Genomic DNA, 21,486 nt, shown 5'->3' on the forward strand with positions numbered 1-21,486 from the left:
ATCCTGGGCTAGGCAGAGAACCCGGAAGTCCTGGCTCCCATGAATGCCCAGTGTACCCACATTCCCAGAGGGCCTAGACCATTGTCAGGCTGATTCCTAGCCCCCTGCACAAACCACCAGTCAACTCTGCCTCTTCATTGGTCCTGGCAGCTTTGGTATGTGGAGATGGCGGGTCCAGGCCACTTCACTGAGGATTGTATCCGGCCCCCACAGCAGGAGGATGAAATCAGTCATTTCGTGTCCCCACAGAGGGGAAGGCGCGTGTCTGCTGGGCAGGAAGCATGTGAGTTAAGAAGAGGGCCTGTGCCAGCTGTCAGGGCAGGTTCCTCTTTGAGTGACGGTCCCTGTTGTGTTCCGTTGAGGGTTTACACGTGCAGCCAGAGACAGAGAATTGGAAAGTAGCATCTGTTGGTCTGTGCCTGCGCCTGACTCACCGCAGGGTCTCGCCTGAGGCGACGAGCAATTCCAAAGCAGAGGAAAGATGATAAGCGCTAGAGGAGGCCAGTGTGGCTGCACAAGGAGCTTTGTAGCTCCGAAGGGACATACAGGAAATAGAAGGAGGAGCTGGTCACCATGGACCACAATCAGGAAAGCCAAGGCCAAGGGTGAGTTCCAGCTGGCGAGGAATGTTCGCGAGTGTGACCCGTCCACGCCTAGGGCAACCACCTGAAAATGCCAAGGTCAGGGCAGGCTGCAAAAGGAGAGCAGATTCTCCCAGTACTGGTGGATGACACTGAAGTCAGACTTCCCAACCAGCCACAAACAGCGCTTCTGATTTCCCACCCTGGTTATCAAGAAGCTAAAACAAAAATACACACAGCCCCCTTTACTGCATTTCAGTCTCCGGCTCCCAGTCGGCCACTAGGTCCAGTAAAGAGATCAGTTATTTAAACTCTATGCTCTTTACCAAAAAGGTTTCTCCTGACCCCAAAGGGTTAGCCACAGTACCAGATCAATAAAAGTTTGGATCTTACCCAAAATACCACGCTGCCAGCCAATCCTTTAGTAACTAAAACTAAAGGTTTATTATAAAAAGAAAGAAACAAATTATAAGAGAAATGTTAACGGATTAAAGCAATCAGACACATACAAATGATTTGAAAGTCCATATATATCAGGTTTCTAGGAGAATTGTGGAGTTTGCAGGCTTGTACAGTCCCTCTGGTGCACATCCAGTACCTGGATAGGTCTCAGTCCTTTGTTTCACAGCTTCAGTTCAGTTGTAGATGAATTGATCCAGAGTAGGCTGGAGACTAAAGATAAAATAGATGTCGTGCAGCTGCCTTTTATGTCCTTTGGCTTTTTCGATGCTGCTGGTGGACTTTTACAGGAACAAGATGGAGTCCAGAGTCACATGAGTAAGTCCTGGTGACTCATCAGGTATATCCCGGCTTCTCCCCCTGGGCCCCCTGTACCTGTGAATTTCTTAATGAGCCATTAAGCAGGCTAGTGCTGCAGCCATCCTGCCTGGGGTGTTGCCCAGACACAGCACAATTTGAAATACCGATATATCAACCATATCCATAATTTCCATTACACATATAACACAGGAACATAAACATTATCATCTTTCTTAGCACATTACAGCCTTCCTAACAGTACCTGACATGGCCTACCTCACATGAAAATTATGCTTCTGACATATTGATGTTAAATAACATAATAAATGCTCCCCTTCCCCCCCCCCAACAGTGTGACAGCGAGAATAAGAAAGGGTTCTACAAATACATCAGACAAAAAAGCAAGATGAAGCATAGTGGGGGGTCCACTGCACAGTGGAGAACGTGAGCTGGTAACAGAAGATGATAGGCAGGCGGAGCTGCTTCTTGCCTACTTTGTTTCAGTCTTCTCACAAAAACTAACCTGACTGGACGACTAGTGAAGTTACCACTGACAATAAGGGGAAGGGATACAGGTAAGGATAAGTAAAGAGCATGTCAGCGCTCTTCTGACCAATTTGAATGAATGTAGATCTGTGGGGTCTGATGCTATTCACCCAGGGGCACGGAAGGAATTAGTAATAATTCTGGCAAACACTGGCAATAATATTTGCAAACTCATGGCTGACAAGAGGGATCCCGGAAGATTGGGAAAGGGCTAATGCAGTGCCCATCTTTAAACAGTGGAAAAACGAGGAGCCGGAGAACTATAGCCCAGTCAGCCTGACTTCAATACCTGGGAAGCTACTAGAGGAAACATTCAGTTTGTGAATACCTGAAGGGTGACGGGGTAACCACTAGCAGCAAGCCCAGATTACCAAGAACAAATCATGCCAAACCAGCTTGATTTCCTTCTTTAACAGGGTAAGTGGATTCGGCTAATGGACGTCAGCAAGGGTTTTTGACACATCCCACATGACATTTTGATAAGTAAGCTGGAGAAATGTAGGTTTGGTGGAGCTGCCATGAAATGGATGCAGAATTGGTTAAATACCCACAAACAAATCGTAACTATTAATGGAACGCTGTCAGATTGGAGGGAGGTCTCAAGTGGGGTTCCACAGGGCTCTCTTCTGGGACCAGTGTTGTTTGACATATTTATTAAAGACGTTTTATTTACAAAATGAACAAAAGGAAGTATTTCTTCATACGACACCCAGTGGAACTCTTTCCTAGAGGATGTTGTGAAGGCCAAGATTATAACAGGGTTCAAAAAAGAATTAGATAAGTTCATGGTGGATAGGTCCATCAGTAGCTATTGGCCAAGTTGGGCAGGGATGCAAAACCATGCTCTGAAGTGTACCTAGCCTCTGCCACAAGCTGGGAATGGGCGATGGGATGGATCACTTGATGATTACTTGTTCTGATCAGTCCCTCTGAAGCACCTGGCACTGGCCACTTTTGGAAGATAGGATACTGGGCTAGATAGACCAGTGGTCTGACCCAGTATGGCTGTTCTTATGGAGGTAGGCTTCCCCCTTACAGAATGGGGGAGGCAACCTAGTGACAGATGATGTGGGAAAAGATGAAGTTCTCAATGCTTTTTTTGCCTTTGTTTTCACAGACAAGGTCAGCTCCCAGACTACTGCACTGGGCAGCACAGAATGGGGAGGAGGTAAGCAGCCCTCAGTGCCGAAAGAACAGGTTCAGGACTATTTAGAAAGTCCATGGGGCCGGATGCAATGTATCCGAGGGAGTTGGCTGATGTGATTGCAGAGCCACTGGCAATTACCTTTGAAAATTTGTGGCAATGAGGGGAGGTCCCAGATGGTTGGGGAAAAGGCAAATATAGTACCTATCTTCAAAAAACAGAAAAAAGAGGATCTGGGGAACTACAGACCGGTCAGCCTCACCTCAATGCCTGGAAAAATCATGGAGCAGATCCTCAAGGAATCCATTTTGTGGCACTTGGAAGAGAGGAAGATGATCAGGAACAGTCAGCATGGATTCACCAAGGGCAAGTCATGGCTGACCAACCTGATTGCCTTCTATGATGAGATGACTGGCTCTGTGGATGTGGGGAAAACAGTGGACATGATATACCTTGACTTTAGCAAAGCTTTTAATACAGTCTCCCACAGTATTCTTATCAGCAAGTTACAGAAGTATGGGTTGGATGAATGGACTATAAGCTGGATAGATCATCAGGCTCAAGGGTAGGAGCAATGGTATTTGTAGTCTTAGCTTTACAGATCTTAACTCTCCAGCAGTGCCTAGCTCTCCACTCCTCCACTCAAGAATTGAGGAACCAAACATCTCTCTCAGCCAGGTCATCAGGGAGGGGTGTGAGTACATTAATCCAACGCACACCATTTAAATATATGTATTACATGTGTCTTGAGAATAAGGCTGTAATCCTACCCATTACCCATTTGATTATTCATTTTCCTTTAATCAGTCATTTATCTATCAATTTATGTTATCTTAATAAAAAACTTATAAAACTATACAGATTCGGTTATCAGCGTGAGCATTCCTGTCGTGCTCCCCAGGGGTCCCTATAAAACTCTTCTGGAGCCTGACTCTGGGACTAATACCTCATTATCTTCTGATCAGATCAATGAGCGAGCCTATAACTCCATTCAAATTACTAACCACCCAGAAATCAAGCACAGATGAATAGACTATCAGATGGATAGAAAGCTGGCTAGATCGTTGAGCTCAATAGGTAGTAATCAATGTCTCGATGTCTAGATGGCGGGCGTTAACAAACAGAGTGCCCCAGGGGTCGGTCCTGGAACCGTTTTTGTTCAACATCTTCATTAATGATCTGGAGAATGGGGTGGATTGTGCCCTCAGCAAGTTTGCAGATGACACTAAACTGGGGGGGGGGGGGGAAGAGTGGTATATAAACTGGAGGGCAGGGATAGGATACAGAGTGATTTGGACAAATTGGAGGATTGTGCCAAAAGAAATCTGGTGAGATTCAACAAGGACAAGTGCAGAGTCCTGCATTTAGGATAGAAGAATCCCATGCACTGCTACAGACTGGGGACCAACGGGCTAGGCAGCAGTTCTGCAGAAAAGGACCTGGGGTTACAGTGGACAAGAAGCTGGATATGAGTCAGCAGTGTGGCTTTATTGCCAAGAAGGCTAATAGCATATTGGGTTGCATTAGTAGGAGCATTGCTAGCAGATGGAGGGAAGTGCTTATTCCCCTCTATTCGGCATTGGTGAGGGCACATTTGGAGTATTGTGTCCAATTTTGGGGCCCCCACTACAAGAAGGATGTGGACAAATTGGAAAGAGTCCAGCAGAGGGCAACAAAAATGATGAGGGGGCTGGCGCACAAGACTTCTGAGGAAAGGCTGAGGGAACTAGGCTTGTTTAGTCTGCAGAAGAGAAGAATGAGGGGGGATTTGATAGCAGCCTTTAACTACCTGAAAGGGGGGTACCAGGGAGGATGGAGCTAGGCTGTTCTCAGTGGTAGTAGATGACAGAACAAGGAGCAATGGTCTCAAGTTGCAGGGGGGGAGGTCTAGGTTGGATATTAGGAAAAAGTTTTTCCCTAGGAGGGTGGTGAAGCACTGGAATGGGTTACCTAGGGTGATGGTGGAATCTCCATCTTTAAGGTTTTTAAGGTTCGGTTTGAAAAAGCCTTGGCTAGGATGATTTAATTGGGGTTGGTCCTGCTTTGAGCAGGGGGTTGGACCTCCTGAGATCCCTTACAACCCTAATCTTCTACGATTCTGTGTAGGAATAGAGAGCATACTGATCAAATTTGCAGATGACACAAAGCTGTGGGGGTTGCCAACACTTTGGAGGATAGAGCAAAAATTCAGAGGGATCTTGATAAATTGGAGAACTGAGCTACAGACAACAAAATGAAATTCAACAAAGACAAATGTAAGGTGCTACACTTAGGGAAGAACACCCAAGGGCACAAATACAGAATGGGATATAACTGGCTTGTCAGCAGCATTGCTGAGAAAGATCTGGGAGTTGTGGTGGATCACAACTGTAACGAGTCAACAATGTGATGCTGTTGCAAAAAACAAAAACAAATGCAGTTTTAGATTGCACATCCATCCCAGGCATTCAGAAATTACAGGGTTGGCCGCAAAGCCAGGAGAATTTTAATACTAATAAATATCAGGGTGGGGGTGTCATTTCCCTTCTGGGTTTTGAGTTACAGCCAGGGCCTGTTTTCAAGCTTCTTCTGCAACCATGAAGGCTAGAAACGTAACTTTTCTATAATGAACTGAGATGCTGTCAAAATCACTTGAGTCCAGGAGCTGGGGCTTGAAGAAAACACTAAATATCACAAGACGTTGTAAAATCATGAACACTGGCAGAGGCTCCGAGCACTGGCTGGGGTCAGGAGAGCTGGCTGAATTCTGGAGCATGGGGGGAGCCCAATTGTAAAAATCAGACTAAATAAATGATTTTTAAAGAGCCTCCCCCTCCGCTGCATCCGCTGCCCCCACCACTAACATCCTGGATAGAAATTCTGCTGAGGACCCCCCGGCCAGGGAGACTGAGCAGCTTCGGGATGAGGGTGCAGCAAGGGCCTAGGTCTCAGCGCCTGGCTCTTTGTATTATCATCACACTCTTATCTTCTCTGCCTGCTCGGTGTGACAGCAGCAACCACATGGAGTAACGTGGCCTGCAGCAGGGAACCCTGGGCCATGATACCCAGCACACCGGGATCGGAAACTCTGGGAATTTGAACCTGGCCAAAGGGACATTGCTAAAACAAACCAGCGGCTGAAAAAAGAAAACCAGGATACCGTGGCTCAGGAATCTTAGGTTCTGCACCTGTCTTGGGGAGGGGAGTGGGGTCTAATGATGACAGCAGATGACTAGATGGCAGGACTCCTGGGTTCTATTTCTGCCTCTGGAGGGGGAGTGGGATCCAGTGGGTCATAGTCATAGATTTCAGGGCCACAAGGGACCACTGTGCTCAGCCAGTCTGCCCTCCCATTTGCAGTGATCTTTTAGAAAAAGACCCTCAGTCTTTATTTAAGGACTAAATATGCCCAATGGCTGTGATGGGATGTTAGATGCGGGAGGGGGGGATGGTTTCTGAGTTACTACAGAGAATTCTTTCTGGGTATCTGGCTGGTGAGTCTTGCCCACATGCTCAGGGTTTAGCTGATGGCCATATTTGGGGTCAGGAAGGAATTTTCCCCCAGGGCAGATTGGCAGACACCCTGGGGGTTTTTCGCCTTCCTCTGCAGCATGGGGCATGGGTCACTTACTGGTGGATTCTCTGTACCTTTAAGTCTTTAAACCATGATTTGAAGACTTTAATAACTCAGTCATAGGTCAGGGGTCTATTACAGGGCAGGGTGGATGAGGTTCTGTGGCCTGCCTTGTGCAGGTCAGACTAGATGATCATAATGGTCCCGTCTGACCTTGGAGTCTAGGAGACTCCAGGTGATGGAGAATCTACCTTCCCCTCTGGGTCAGATGTTCCAAAGATTAAGCCCCCTCCCTGTTAAATATTGTCACCACATTGTCACCTGCATCCCCGCCTGTTTGCCTTGGAAGATGCCAGGATGGTACCCACTGGTGATGGGGACAATGATGAGGAAGACAATGACTAAACTTTTAGCTCGATTGCAGGAGATGGTGGGAGTGCAAAGCTGTTCAGATGTGCAGGCTGCGTTACTGCCAGCTACCTTGCTGGGGTAGAGTGGTTGTGCCTTTGCTGACAGTATTAATAAAAGTGTTATAAATGTCGTGTGATTTCCTCAGTGTGAGTGTTGCCACTATGCACAGTGGGGTTCCCAGCTGACCAGTAATTTTAATAATACTGGGCCTGAACTTGGGACAAGAAGCTATCAAACCTCAGAGGGTTGACTGAGAATTTGTAAGCAATCAATATAATTAATATGTAATCAATAGATCAGGCAACACAGTGGCTCTTGCTCTGGCTTTGGCTGGTAGGTTGAAGTGCCCGCTGCTCTCAGAACTCTCTTCCCCGGGAGGTCTGTAAGGGACACTGAATTGATGACGCTTCCTCACTACAGGGCAGGTTTCCCCAAGCTGGACTGGTTCTGCTGGTCCTTTCCTGAACCCTGCCAGCCTGTCAGCAACAATGACAAGGCCAGAAGTTGGATGCCAAGTGTCTGAGCCACGTCTCCACCATAGATGCTGGTCCCAGCAGTGCCTTTGTTTGCTGTGGAGCAGGGAAGCTAAATCACACATGACATGGCACGTTCCATGCAATCCGGAATGCTTGAGATAAAAACATGTCACTAACACCAGCGCAGCGTGGATGTGAGCTGCTCCCAGCTCAGAATGATGCACTGGAGTAAGTGAAGGGCAGGGGCACCCAGGGTGCAGGGGTGATTGGGTGCCTGGGGGGGGGGGGGGGGGGGGGAATTAGTCCCACAGAGCCATTCTGGATCAGGACAGAGGCAATGAAAAGCACATATATTACATACCAAAATATGTTACAATGGTATTTATGTTGCAGAGTCAAGCATGCAGAAGTATGGAACTGCTCGATTAACAGCTGCCTGCACGGCTTCCTGTTTTGTTTTGTTTTTCTCAAGGACAAAAGTAAAAACAAATTCTGTTATGTTCACACACACCCTCGTCACGTGCCAACAGCAGGGCTTGAGCGCTGCTCCTCCAGGACCACAACACAGCCTGCTATTGTTACCAGCGCAGGGCTACTGGCACAGAGCCGCAGATTGGCACCACACCCCCAGCTTTGGTGCAGGCTCTGGGAGGAGCTCCTTTGAGACCCAGTCCCCCAAGATGCCTCACTCTTCCGCCAGGGCAGGCCACACAGCCTCAGCGCCTCCTGAGACTGAACCTCTGGGCCTTCAGCCACCCGGCTTCACCCCAGGAGCTCTGCCCAGCGAGCCAGACCCTGGTAGAGACCTGTCCCCTCTGCAGGGACTAATGCACCTCGCCCGTAGTTCCAGTGACACTCACAGAGCTGTCAGAGCAGTCGGCTTTATGAGGCAGCTGGAACCCAGGCTAGGACGTCCCTGGGTTAGCACAGAGCAATGAAAGTTAAAGCACAGTCCATGCGGGTTAGCCAAGAGCCCAACGAAGCTGGGGTGAACCCCATGTTCAAGCTCTGTGTGTTTCTCTCAGGCTGACCTCCTTGGGCAGTTCCCAGTTGAGAGCTCCCAGCCTCTTCCAGAAGCCAACTCATTATTCCCCCTGCCTCACACCTCTCCATCCTTTGGTCTCAAGATGGGGTCTCTGCTCAGCCGCCCTGCAGAGAGGCGGGGAAATCCTCCTCCTTCTGGGGCACTGGTTGTGAGGTGTCAGTGTCCTCGGATTTTACACTGACATGGCTGGGCCTCGGCTAGTCCTTTTTAATGACCCCCTTCAGTCTGCTCAGACACCCACCGACACACACACACTCCTCTGTCTCTTAGGCCTTGTCTACACTAGAAACGTTTGTCAGTGGTAGTTACATCGGTGATCCAAAAGCGCTGTAATTACAGCGCTCACGCCTGTCCACACAGCACTCAATGTGTCACCAAAGCGCGTCCACACGTGCTGTGGTAACGTTGACAGTGAGCGCAGTGCACCATGGGCAGCTATCCCACTGTGCAACTCACCATCTTGTGCCACCAGGAGTTGTGGGAAAGCAGAGAGAATAGCAGTGCATCATGGGTGCGGGCTCAATGTCCCATGATGCAGTGATTTCCGTCCTGTCATTCCTTGCATTTCCGGATGCATTTCATGGCATTTTTCAATGGCACCCCATTTCCTGAGCGCCCCCCAACTCCATCTGAAAGGATGGATCCCGCACGGCTCTCCACTGCTGCTCTCAGGGTTCTGAACACATTGCGCCCACTCGGAACTGGAATCCAAGGAGCCTGACCTGTCGTGCGCCTTGCAAACAAACAGCACCGCATTACTGTTTGCATTCACAGAGCACGTGCACACGGCGAACTGCTGCTTTTGGATGCGTGATACAAGCACTGAGTGGTGGGATGGCAGCGTTAGCAGGTCTGGGATGACAAGCAGTGGCTGCAGAACTTTCGAATGCGCAAAGCCACCTTCGTGGAACCTGGTGTGGAGCTGGTCCCTGCCCTGCGGCGCAAGGACACCAGAATGTGAGCTGCCGTCTCAGTGGAGAAGTGCGTGGCTGTGATACACTGTACCCCATGTACGCCCTTATGGTGTGATTCGTGTATCATTCATGTTCACCCGTACAGTGTAACTGTGGATGGTCTGATGCAAAGTACGCCATGTGAGGTGTTTTTGGAGTGCTGAACATTATTGTTATGGTAGCATGTTCCCTGCAACATCAGACACCTGTACAGATATGAAACCCTGCTATATCATATCCCCAAATGTGTCTCCCATGGCTTGAATAGATGCAGGCAAGCACAAAGCTGTGTTTCCACGCCCAGCAGAGGCGTGCATACAAGAACAATGGACTGGCCTAAGCACCTGTGATCACTTTGGCTCAAGAAGGAAAAATCACACCCATTGCTGGACATGGACCCCAGGGGGTGTCGAGAAAACTTGTTAAAAAGAAAGAGGCGTCTTTGTCTTGGGCTCTCCCTGGAATCCATCTTCTAAGCAACACCAAAGACTGAAAATCTACCCACAGGGAGCGGGGGGCCTGGTTGCAAGAGGCATCGCAACCAGCCTGTGTGGTAAGCTGAATACAGACTGAAATATTAATCTTACGTTCAGATGCGAGTTATCTTTTAGTTCATTGTGATTAACTCCTTGACTTATTAATAATCTGACTTAGATTCCCTTAAAATCTTACTGTGATCAATAAACATATTTGTTTGTCTTATCTAAACAGTGCCTGTGGATTGAATGTGGGCAAAGACCTCACTTAGAGTGACAGAGCTGGTATATAGCAATTTCTTTGATAAATTGATGGATAAATGTAAATGAGCTCGCAGAGTGCGGTGTACAGCACTGAACCCTGCAAGACGGCAGTTCCCAGGGTTGCATCTGGGACTGGGAGTCTTTGCTGGATGTCTATCCCATGAGTAGCTGGTCAGAAGTGCTCACTAGGTCAGGGACTGATTACTCGCAGGAGGCTGGGCATGGACTGACCTGGGCGTGGACTAACCCAGGAGTGGGGGTTCACACAGCAAAGCGGGGTAAGTCGGGACCCAGGAGTGAGGAATTGGAATGACACAGTTACACACTGTCCAGACTGCAGGGAGGGAATGTCACAATGGCTCTGTGAGTACAGGGTATATGCACAGCTCGTTGCTCTGAATGAAGCTCATGCTGTGAGCACTGGTATTGGTGATTTTAAGTGAGCTTTAAGTGCAGTGGCTAAAAACAGCCAGGAGGAGATCACAGTTTGTTCTTTTCTGTTTGTTTATTTGGGGAGAGGGACACATAAAATTGTCAGGCAGTGATGCAGCTGCAAAACTGGAGATCGCTTGGCTACAAGCCCAAGAGAAAGAGAGAGAACGTGAATTTCCAAAGTGGCAAGCAGAAATGAAGCTTAAAGAAGCAGCTGAGGCAGGGAAACTGAGGAAGCTGCCCGCAGATGTGCTTTGGAGTTAAAACAGCAAGAGGCAATTGCAGCCAAGAAAGCTGCACTGGAGTTAAAACAACAAGAATTGGCTTTCACTGCAGATAAAGAGGCTGCAGAGAGAGCCAAAGAAGCTGAGCAGAAAACCAGGAAAGCCGAAGAAAGAGCCCACCAGAGAATCATGGAGAAAATACCAGCTGGAGATGATGGACAGACATGGGAGCATCTCACGTGTTCCGAAGTCCCCAGCGTCTCCTTCCACATCTGACACCTAGCTTTGATAAACTGTCCTGCTTACAAAGGACAGGCTGCAGCGTGGAGCACGTCACTACTTTTGAAACGCTTTGTGCAGTGCACAAGATTCCCAAGGAGCAGAAAGTTCCCACTCTCATAGCAAAGCTGACAGGCAAAGCTTTGTCTGTCTTTAATGAGATGCCAATTGAGGAGGCTTTAAGGTCTGATGCATTTAAAGAGCTGCCTTGCAAAAGTTCCAGATTACCCCCGAAGTGTACAGAATGAAAGTTAGGAGTCTTAAGAGGGATGCAGGCATGACTCAGAGCAAATATGCTTATAAATTACATGATTTATTGAAGAAGTGGATCAAGGGAAAGGGTGTTGACACGTATAACCAGCTCTTTGACCTCAAGAGCGATTTCTGAACATGTGTACGGAGGATGTGAGGAATAGTCTGTGGGATAAGAGTTTGAAATCTGTGATAGAAATGGCTGCAGTGGCAGATGCCTTCGAGCAAGCACAGATGTCTATGGGACATAAGCCTCAGAGGAAGGGGCAGAAACCCAGTCCTAAAGGGGGATCTCATTTTACCCCTGTGAAGGAGGAGGGGAACAGGGAAGACAAACGATCACCCCCCAGAATCCCTGTCTCTCCTAGGAAAACCCAGTACAGCTCACCTATGAAAGAGGAGGGTCCAAGAAGCTGTTACAATTGCAACTCCACTGAGCATTTGAAAAACCAGTGCCCAGGGCTGAAAGGGGTTAATTCCCCCCCAGCCCAAGTGAATGCAGCGATTCCAGCTCCTGAAGCCCAGGAGGCACCACCCCCCACTCCTGTCTTCATGACCGGCTTTGTGGGTGTTGGGGACGCAGGGGGAATAAAGAGCATGGTATTCCAGCTAACCACAGTAACTTCTGAGAGTTAATACCTCACTGGCATCAAGGAATGTCCCAATAGTTTTGATGCGTCGGTGTGTACTTCCTCTGTGATTACACATCTCCACAGATCCCCCAGAATCTGTTATTCTACGTTTCTGTGGCGGGTGTACATGTTTATCAAATGCTACGTATTACCAGCTCTTATGGCCTCACGTCAAGCACTTGGGCTAAGCGTCCTACTAGGCCTTGCTTAGGTCTTGGCATGCTGCCAAGCCCAAATGCTGCTATTCTACGTCCTCCTACTTGCATTTCAGCCATTTTATGTTGCTAAACCCAAACTCGCACATAAAGTATAAACTGAGCTTTCCCCTGCAAGATCAGGTCATGGCACAGGCAAACACCACAGAAGGTTGTTATCCATGCGCACCCCATCTCTGGCCTCCAAGAAGAAGTATCTCACTTTTGTCTATAATGTCAATGTGCAGCCATTGCCAGGGCTTTGTAGCCCACTTCCATAGCTTCACATATTCCCAGGCCAGAGAGCCCAGAATGATCACCTAGTCTGACCTCCTGTATAGCACAGACCATAGAACGGCCCTGAAATAATTCCTGCACTGAGCTTTTAGAAAAACATCCAATCTTGATTTAAACGTGGTCATTGATGGAAAATCCAGCACAACTCTTGGTAAATTGTGCCAATGATTAGTCTCACCATTACAAATTTACCTTATTTCTAGTCTGAATTTGTCTTGCTTCAACTTCCAGCCGTTAGATTGTTAGACCTTTTCTGATAGGGTGCGTTACCCATACTCACCCTGAAGGGGTTAATGTAGGCCAGAGGGGCCAATTGGCCTGTTAGGCTACAATATGGGGGACAGTTCAGCAGGGAGGAAAGCCTTAATGAGGGACAGCTGACCTGTGCCCGAAGAGGTGGGGCTTCTCTAAAGCCAGGGAGCTGATAGCAGAAAGGGGCTGCAGGGCAGTATTCTGCACCCCCTGTGGAAAGGGAGGAGTCTTTGGGACTACAGAAATTAGTCCATAGTTACTCCCCGAGAGGAGGGAGTTCGGGCTGGCAAACCCAGACAGGAGTCAGAAGGTGTAGGAAAGGCTCAGGGAACAGGCAGCAAGGCTCAGGGTGGTGCAGACCTTGGCTGCTGATCAGATGGTCCCTAATCTGGAATCCAGAGTACAGGGCAGGCAAGTCGCCCTGAAAGACTTTGATACCCTGGATGGATGAAACAGGAATAGTGCCCTGGTGGGAGGCCACGTCAAAAAGAGGGAGCACCCTGAGTCACAGAGAGTGAGAGAGAGAGTGGCAACAGGGCGTGCAGAGAGCAGGAGATGGGGGCCTCAGACCTGGAAAGAGCTAATCCCAGGGCGGCCAGGAGGGGGTGCCACCTGCAGTGAGAGGACCAGGACACCCTTCTCTGCTAAATTGCAGAGCTCGTTATTAACTAGTTGTTCCCCAGGTAGGTACTTACAGACTGTAAACAAGTTCTTTAACCCTCTCTTTGGTAATATAAACGGATCGAGACCTTCAGTCGATCACTCTGAGGCAGGTTTTCTAATCCTCTAATCATTCTTGAGGCTCTTCTCTGAATCCTCTCCAATTTATCAACATCCTTCTTGAACTGCGGGTGCCAGAACTGCACACGGGATTCCAGCAGCCGCCACACACGTGCCAAGTGCAGAGGGAAAAGAACCTCTTTACTACTACTCGTGATTACAGGTTTCCACAGTGCAATCGCCACTTGCTTCTCCACTGTCAATGCAGCTGTCATTTTGGTGTCCCTGTGCTAGAGGCCTGGGGCGAGCTCTGCATGCAGATCCAGGAATGTGGGCTTGCGCATCTGAAAGTTTTGCACCCACTGCTTATCATCCCAAACCTGCATGGCAATGTGATCTCACCAGTCAGTGCCTGTTTTTTGGGCCCAGAACTGACATTGCACCATCTGTAGCTGCTCTTTGAATGCCATCAACAACTTTGAATTGTTTCTTTGTATGTCCAAGGCAATCTAGCCTCCAAGGAATCATCATGTTCCCCACAGCTCCTCTGGTGGCTCTACAAATATTGCAGGATCAGGCGCCCCTTGCTCGCAACGCTCTTCCCAATAGTGCAGAGTAGTGCAGGATCCAAGCTTCCGACACAGATGGCGGGCAGTGAGGAGGGATGCATGGGATTGCAGGGATTTTTGAAAAGAGGCGTGAAACATTAAGAGGTGTGGGTGAAATTATGGGAATGCAGAACACTGCATTATGGGACGTTGAGATTATGCTCCCAGTCATCCCTGCACCACTTGTTTTGGCCCCATGGGGCATTGCAAAACCTTCCCAAAATACCCTGCACTAGATGGTGGTGAGTTGCACAGTGGGATAGCTACTCATTGTGCTGCCAACACAAGGAGTGTATGTAGTGTGGACACACAAAAGCAATTTAATTACCGTGGTGGCGGTACGCTCACATAACTTAGGTCAACATAATTTTGAAGGGTAGACTCGCCCTCTAAGTACCTTTCCCAGACCTGAAGAAGAGTTCTGCGTATCTCAAAAGCTTATCCTTTTCATCAGACATTACCTCGCTACCTCGTCTAGCCGGTACACCAGCAGTTAAAGTATCTCCAGCTCTACTTGAGTAAGGTGCAGTGATTTCAGTTTCCTAATGCTGGCTCCTGGGAGTAGATCAGCTTCCATAACCAGGTCTTTTCTGGCCAGAGAAATCTGGGTCCTGGTAACCTTGACAAACCTTCCCATTCACCTCAGCATCTTTAATAGACTCTTTATAACCTCCAGTAGGTCAGACCTTACAACATTTACTAGGGGCCCCTCAGTCCAAAGTAACCACATTAGCCTGGGCTGAACAGGATTTGGATTTGGATTCCCCTTGCTTAGAGCAATCCCTTTTCATATGCTCAGTGGAGTCACATGAGTCTGTCCTGCTGTGCCAGAGGCTTGGAAGTTTGATTATTAGGAGGGGGATCAGTTCTATGGGGGTGGGAGCTTGGACTCACCACCACACCCTCCCTTCTCCCAGGGATAAAACAGGGTCCCCCTTTTATACTGGGCCGCTGCCCCTCCTTCTGGGGTCTGTGCTCACTGAACAGTCTGGCCTGTACGTAGAAGTCAGTGATATCCGCTGCTTCCTGGACAGTGGCACAGCTTTTATCAAAGACCATTGCTGTGACTCCTTCCATGCATATACTCAGGAAATGTTTCTGTAGAAAGAGGTCAAGTAACTGGTCAGACTCTTCTCCGCCTCTTCCCTTTGCCCACTGTCCATTCAGTCACGCATTCTGCGCACACATTCCCTCTGTCTCAGTTTGTCATGGTTTTGAGATTTCTGAACCTTAAACGATACACCCCTGGGGTAATCAGCCACCTTTGAACCACAGATTTTTAAACTCATCATTTCAATGCCTCCCCACTGTCCAGCTCATTAAACACCAGTCAGCTTGGAAATCAGCGTGGGTACTCTCTTTTCCTCTGGAATCTTGTGCAGTTCATGTATTCTTTCAAGAGTGACGAGATACACATAGAGAGCTGGACTGTGTTAGAGAGGAAGGCACAGTTTGTCCCAGCTGGTGCCCCTTATGGAGGATTGCCTGCTGTCTGGGAGGTCGGTATACACATCTCCAGCAGCTCGCTCCTGATCCTTTGCTTCACACTTTTGCTCCTCCAGCTCCATGGAGTGTTCGTGTGCAGCTTCATTCTCTTTGGCTGCGATTTCTGCCACCCTCTGCTGGTGCCCACCCTCCTTCTCTTTTCTCTTAGTTCCAGTTTACAGAGCTCTAGCCTGGCCTCATCCAGCTCCATGACTGTCATGCTGGTGGTGGTGGCACCAGGCAAGTTCTCCGAGTCTTCAGGCACACGAGGGATTCGGCTGCCCTTCGTGCTCCTTGTCATATTCCACGATGAGGATTTTAACTCATGCATATTTTTTCCTGGAGCAGATAAGCAGCACTCTGCACACAGCTCCTCTAACTGCTTCTTGGCGTAATTGGTGCTGCTCATGTAATTCCACTAGCAGTCTTTTCTAAGCTATTTGGTATTATTACCCACAGGCCCATGGCAAACCACCATTCTCCACTTTCCTGAAATAGTAAGGGCCAAGTCGCTCTTTGATTGTGTGATTTGGAAACCGGAAAGTATTTAATGCATCACTTTAACCAAAGTAGGGTCTTGTCTTGTTTCCAGAGCAATTTCCTTAGCTGTAATAGGAAGGTCATCTAGGAAAGAGATTATCCACATACTTTTCCTCTCAGCTTCCCATGTAAAGAAGCAAATGGGACAGTGCATCTGCATTAGCAGGTTTTTCTGATGGTCTGTAATAAACATCAGACTGGCAGGCAGCTGAGATCAAAGCCCATCTCTGAAGCCTAGCTTCTTCTAGCAGTGGAACACTTTGGGCCTAGTGTTTTTACCCGGGGTTTGTGATCGGTGACGAAGATAAACATTTGTCTAAACAGGTACTCAGAGAGTTGAATTACCCCCAAAATGGTGCCGAAAGCCTCTTCTTCTGTTTGTGAATAGTTTCTCTCGGCCTTTGAGAATCTTCTGGAAGACGATGCTCCAGGGCAGTGGTTCTCAACCTTTCCATATGACTGTACCTCTTTCAGGAGGCTGATTTGTCTTGCGTACCCCCAATTTTCACCTCACTTAAAAACTACTTGCTTACAAAATGAGACATAAAAATACAAACGTTTCACAGCCCACTAGTACTGACAAATGGCTGACTGTCTCATTTTTACCATATAATTATAAAGTAAACCAACCGGGATATAACTATTGTACTCACATTTCAGTATATAGGGTACAGAGCCTAAACAAGTCATTGTATGACATTTTAGTTTGTACTCACTTCACTAGTGCTTTTTATGTAGTCTGTTGTAAAAGTAGGCAAATATCTAGATGAGTTGATGGACCCCCTGGTGGAGAACCACTGCTCTGGGATTTCCACTCCCATCTTTACCAGTGTCTGTAGTGACAGCCCCGGCTCCTACAGGAGAGGCCTCACAGGCCAGCGCTAGGGGGAGCGCCGAGTTAAAATGTGACATGAGGCTGGAACGACTCCGTTTCTTTTTTGCTTCCTCTAGGGAGGATGGGGCTAGGCTGTTCTCGGTGGTGGCAGATGACAGAACAAGGAGCAACGGTCTCAAGTTGCAGGGGGGGAGGTCTAGGTTGGACATTAGGAAAAAGTTTTTTACTAGGAGGGTGGTGAAGCATTGGAATGGGTTACCTAGGGAGGTGGTGGAATCTCCATCCTTACAGGTTTTTAAGCTGAGGCTTGACAAAGCCCTGGTTGGGATGATATAGCTGAGGTTAGTCCTGCTTTGAGCAGGGGGTTGGACTAGATGACCTCCTGAGGTCCCTTCCAACTCTAATATTCTATGATTCTATGATTCTATGAATAGCCTTGTTTTCTTTTCTGTCCAAGCCCACTTTGTATTTTTCCATAACAGAGCGGATGTTGGACTGATGAATATGGTTACGTTTGGAATGAACCTTCCATAATAGTTTAACGTGGCCAGAAATGATCTAAGCCCCGAAACACTCTGCGGCACTCGTGCACTCTCAGGGGCTTCCCTTTTAACGGTTTTTACCTTCCGCATCTGCACAACGCCCAGAGTGAGTAATGTCGTTTTGAAAAATGCACAGGCAGCTTTTCAAACCATAGCTTTGTAGTTGGCAATGTCTGTAGAGCCTCCTCTAGCGTTTCTAAATGTTCTTCTGAATTCCTGAACTCAGTCGTTAACAGGTCATCCAAATAGCAACACCACCATGCACCCCCTGCAGCGCCTGACCATTATTCTTTCAGACACAGCAGGTGCACTTGCTATCCCATAAAGGAGGGTCATCCAAATAGCCCCTTATGTGTCTTCACTGTTGGATATATTTTTGAATCTGGTTCCAGCACCACCTGCTGTTTATCTTGGGACAAGTCTAGTTTGGTAAACTACACTCCCCCTGCCAGCTTTGCAAATACATCTTGTGGTTCTGCAAATGGATATTAATGCACTTTCAGCAGGGGTTTCTGGTGACGTTATAGTCCCCACAAATTCTTGTGCAGCCATCACTCTTTGGGATACACAACTGGGGCAGCCCAGTCACTGAACTTCACACGGAACTTATAGGTTTGCAGTTCTTCCACTTGGTTTTCCACTGTCTCTCGCAGAGCATATGGCACAGGTCTATGTCACTGTTCCAGAGCTGCCTGAGTCATAGCACTGATCCTGTCGATCCAGCTCTGGGAGGACCCCTTCAGTGAGCCAGACCCCCCTAGAGATCTCACGCTTCCTTCAGGGCAAGTCAAGCAGCTTCACCGCCCCCTTAGGCTGAACCTCTGGTCTTTCAGCACCCCTCTTTCACACTGTGAGCTTCACTCAGCAAGTCCAACTAAGGCCGATCCCTAGGGAGACTTGTACGATCGCAGGGAGCAGTGCACCTCTTCCACCAGCACTGCAGGGACACTCAGCCAGCGCTGTCAGAGTAAGTTTATTAGTTGACTGGAACACAGTGTAGGAGTCCTTGGTTAGCGCAGAGAAAAGACAGACACAGCAGAGTCCATCCTGGTCAGCACAAGGCCAAAGCCCTGGCCCTCTGACCTCTCTTTGTCCCAGTTCAGGTGTGTGCCCAGAAGCCCTCAGCAGCCAACCCTTAGCCACCTCCTGGCACCTCCCCAGGCCTTTGTTCTCCAGCTGGGCAAAAACCAGGGTGGCTGGTTGCTAGGTATCACAGCCCTGGTCATTGGGGTTGCCATTGTCTTCTTGAGAGCTCCATTGATATGGGTTTTGAGCACCAGACAGCTCGGAGTCATTCACCCCCGAGCCTCTAAGCCTCTGCAGAGAGCAAACAACCCTTTCTACCTCCCAACTAACCCTGCACCACATAGGGGAAACTGAGGCACATATGGGCTTCATAAAAAAAATTCAGAAAATTCCCACTTCGTCACAGTCTAGCCTTCAGGACTTTAGGAATGGTCTTGTCATACACAACCTGCCTTGCTGCTGTGCCTTTTCCCAAACCCACGTCTGTCCTATATACAGCTTTGTGTTTTTCTTCCAGTTTCCCCTCTCTGTCTGGCATATGGTGCACCACACTCCAGGCCAGTCAAAGCTTGGATACCCACTTTCTGCCCATTGGTGGCGGAACATTTCCTTAGTTACAATGAACTCTAATGCTTTATAAGTTACAGTAACTGGGAGGCTGCCTGATATTGCTGTCTGCCTGTGCCTGTAATTCTGTACCAGCACCTCTGCCCAGGAAATGTTCTTTTATAAGCCCCTGAGAGAGCAGGGACATTGTCACATCATTTCCCTGTACAGTAAGATAATAAGGGGATGACATATCTGTGTCTGTGATAAGACCTGTGTCATTATCATCTTCACCCCCACCCAGGCCTTCTTCCCACTCCAGGCCTAGCATCATATGGGGCCAGGGTATTTTCAAATGTTAGTGCGTTTTGATTTGTGGATTCAAACAGAGCACTCTCCATGGCTCCCTCTAGCGGCAGTTCCTTGTTATAGACACCATTCAACAGCCTCCCTCTTCAGTCCAGGTATTTTACTCCAAAACGAAACTGATCTACAAGAGCCTCTCTCAGTAAATTACCCGCCTGATGAGGAGCAGACAGTTTTTTCAGGCTTGCCAAAAATTCAGAGATACGTTTTCTTTTTCTTTGGATTCTTCAATAAAACGTCGATATTTCTTTTTTAAAAATTGGTGGGAGGCACATAATGTTTCTTTAGAGTCTCTTAGGTCCTTGTTATGTCCAGCTCACCAGGTTCTGGTGGACAATGTGTCTTTCAGCACTGTAAATCTGCTTTTCCCCACCGGTGTCAGGGAAAGAGCCCTTTGTGTAGCAGTATCTGCTATAGCGCTGGCATAAAAATGCTGTTCAAATCTGAGTGCAGGTTGCCAAATCTTCCTTTTCCATATCGCCATGTGCAGCCACTTTATGGTCTCGCTCTCTGTGCAGCTGGGTCTGCTCCCCACAGGCACCACCTAGAGGTCAGGCCAGGACATAACAGGCACTCGTCTGTCTTGGCACCACCTGTCCACAGCCACTCCACCAGTGCAGTAGCCTGTCCCCTTCTGTGACTCAGCCCTCTGACTGGGTCACGAACTGTCTCCATCCCTTGCAGGTTACATAAAGAGTCCAACAGAGGCGAGCTCCAGATTTCAATTGGCCAAAGTGCCAGAGCCAGGACTTGCTGGGATATGGGTCTTCCTAGTCCTGAGTCTCTAGTATGAGGAATAGGGCTTGTGCTCCAGCCCCATCGGGCAGGCAGGGCCCATCCTTTCCACCCATTTCCAATCCAGTATCCAAAGACAGGCAGCTGAGCCCCACGCCCTTTAGCGTTGTGCAGCTGCCTCCCCAGGTCACTTCCTACCAGCCCCTCCCCCAAGCAAGAGGGCACAGTAAAGAAGTGTAAGCAAACCAAACCAAGGAATATGTCTCCAGCCTCGCAGAAGTCCAGAAGCCTTTTCCCTCGGCAGGTTGGGTAGGGCCATCAACAGTCAGGGCCTCCCACAGGGCTCTCTCTGCAGAGCTGCAGAGTGCAGGTCTGCTCACCTCCGCTGGCTACCTCAGTGGTGCCAACCCTCACCACTGGAAAAACACAAGTCAGGCCCCAAAAGCAGGAGATTGGCTTAAAAGTCAGAAGAGGTTTTTTTTAATGAAATGTGGGTTCTCTTCATTTCCCTTCTGGTTTCTGAGTCTTTGAAGTGTTCTCAGGTCACATTTTCAGCCTTTTCTCTGCAACCACGCAGGCTAGAAACTTACCTTTCCAGTACACAAAGGTGCTAGCGGCTGGAGCCCGGCCTCCCGCAGCTGACAGCAGGAGCCCCGCCACCTGGGGCTGAAAAAAAAATCCTGAGATTTGATAGTTCTCTCGCCAGATCACGAGCGAGGCTTAATTCTACTTAGAAAGCGTGTCTTTCACGAGACATTCACGGGAGTTGGTATGTCTGCTACATGCAAGGGAGCTATTCTCATCCCATTTTCAGCTCCTCCTCCAGCCTGTGCATGCATTGCAGGTGTGGTGGGGCAGAGCAGCCTGAGTCCAGAGTGGTGCCTTAACCCCTTCCTCTCCAGTGTGGTTTAGTTTTTAGAGTTCAGAATAACGCACAAGAATCCAAAACAGAGACAAAGCAGGCTCCTCCGTAAGGCAGAAAGGCACAACTCACCCCTCCTTGCTGCAAGCTGGCTGTTTCTAGACTGATGCAGATCACACACTTCTCCACAGAGCTCCCTAGCCTGCAAGCAGGACAGGAAACCCCTTGCGAATTTAAAATGATAGATCACAATTTGAACACAGTTTTCAATACACCACAACCACTTTCCAGCCTGCATTCAACCCAAAAGCTCGCTGTCTCCTAGCTTTTCTCACGGTCAAACTGATGTTACTTTGGCCATCTTGGCTTCCTTGCTGCCTTCTCCATGTGCTTCTCTGGTGTTTCTGCTGACACACAGACGCACACACAACTTCAGACCCATCAAGCCCCC

Source organism: Emydura macquarii, unplaced genomic scaffold (genome assembly GCF_026122565.2).
Source record: "Emydura macquarii macquarii isolate MOO-44397 ecotype Brisbane River unplaced genomic scaffold, CSIRO-AGI_Emac_v2 contig_1002, whole genome shotgun sequence".
Taxonomy (NCBI): Eukaryota; Metazoa; Chordata; order Testudines; family Chelidae; genus Emydura; species Emydura macquarii.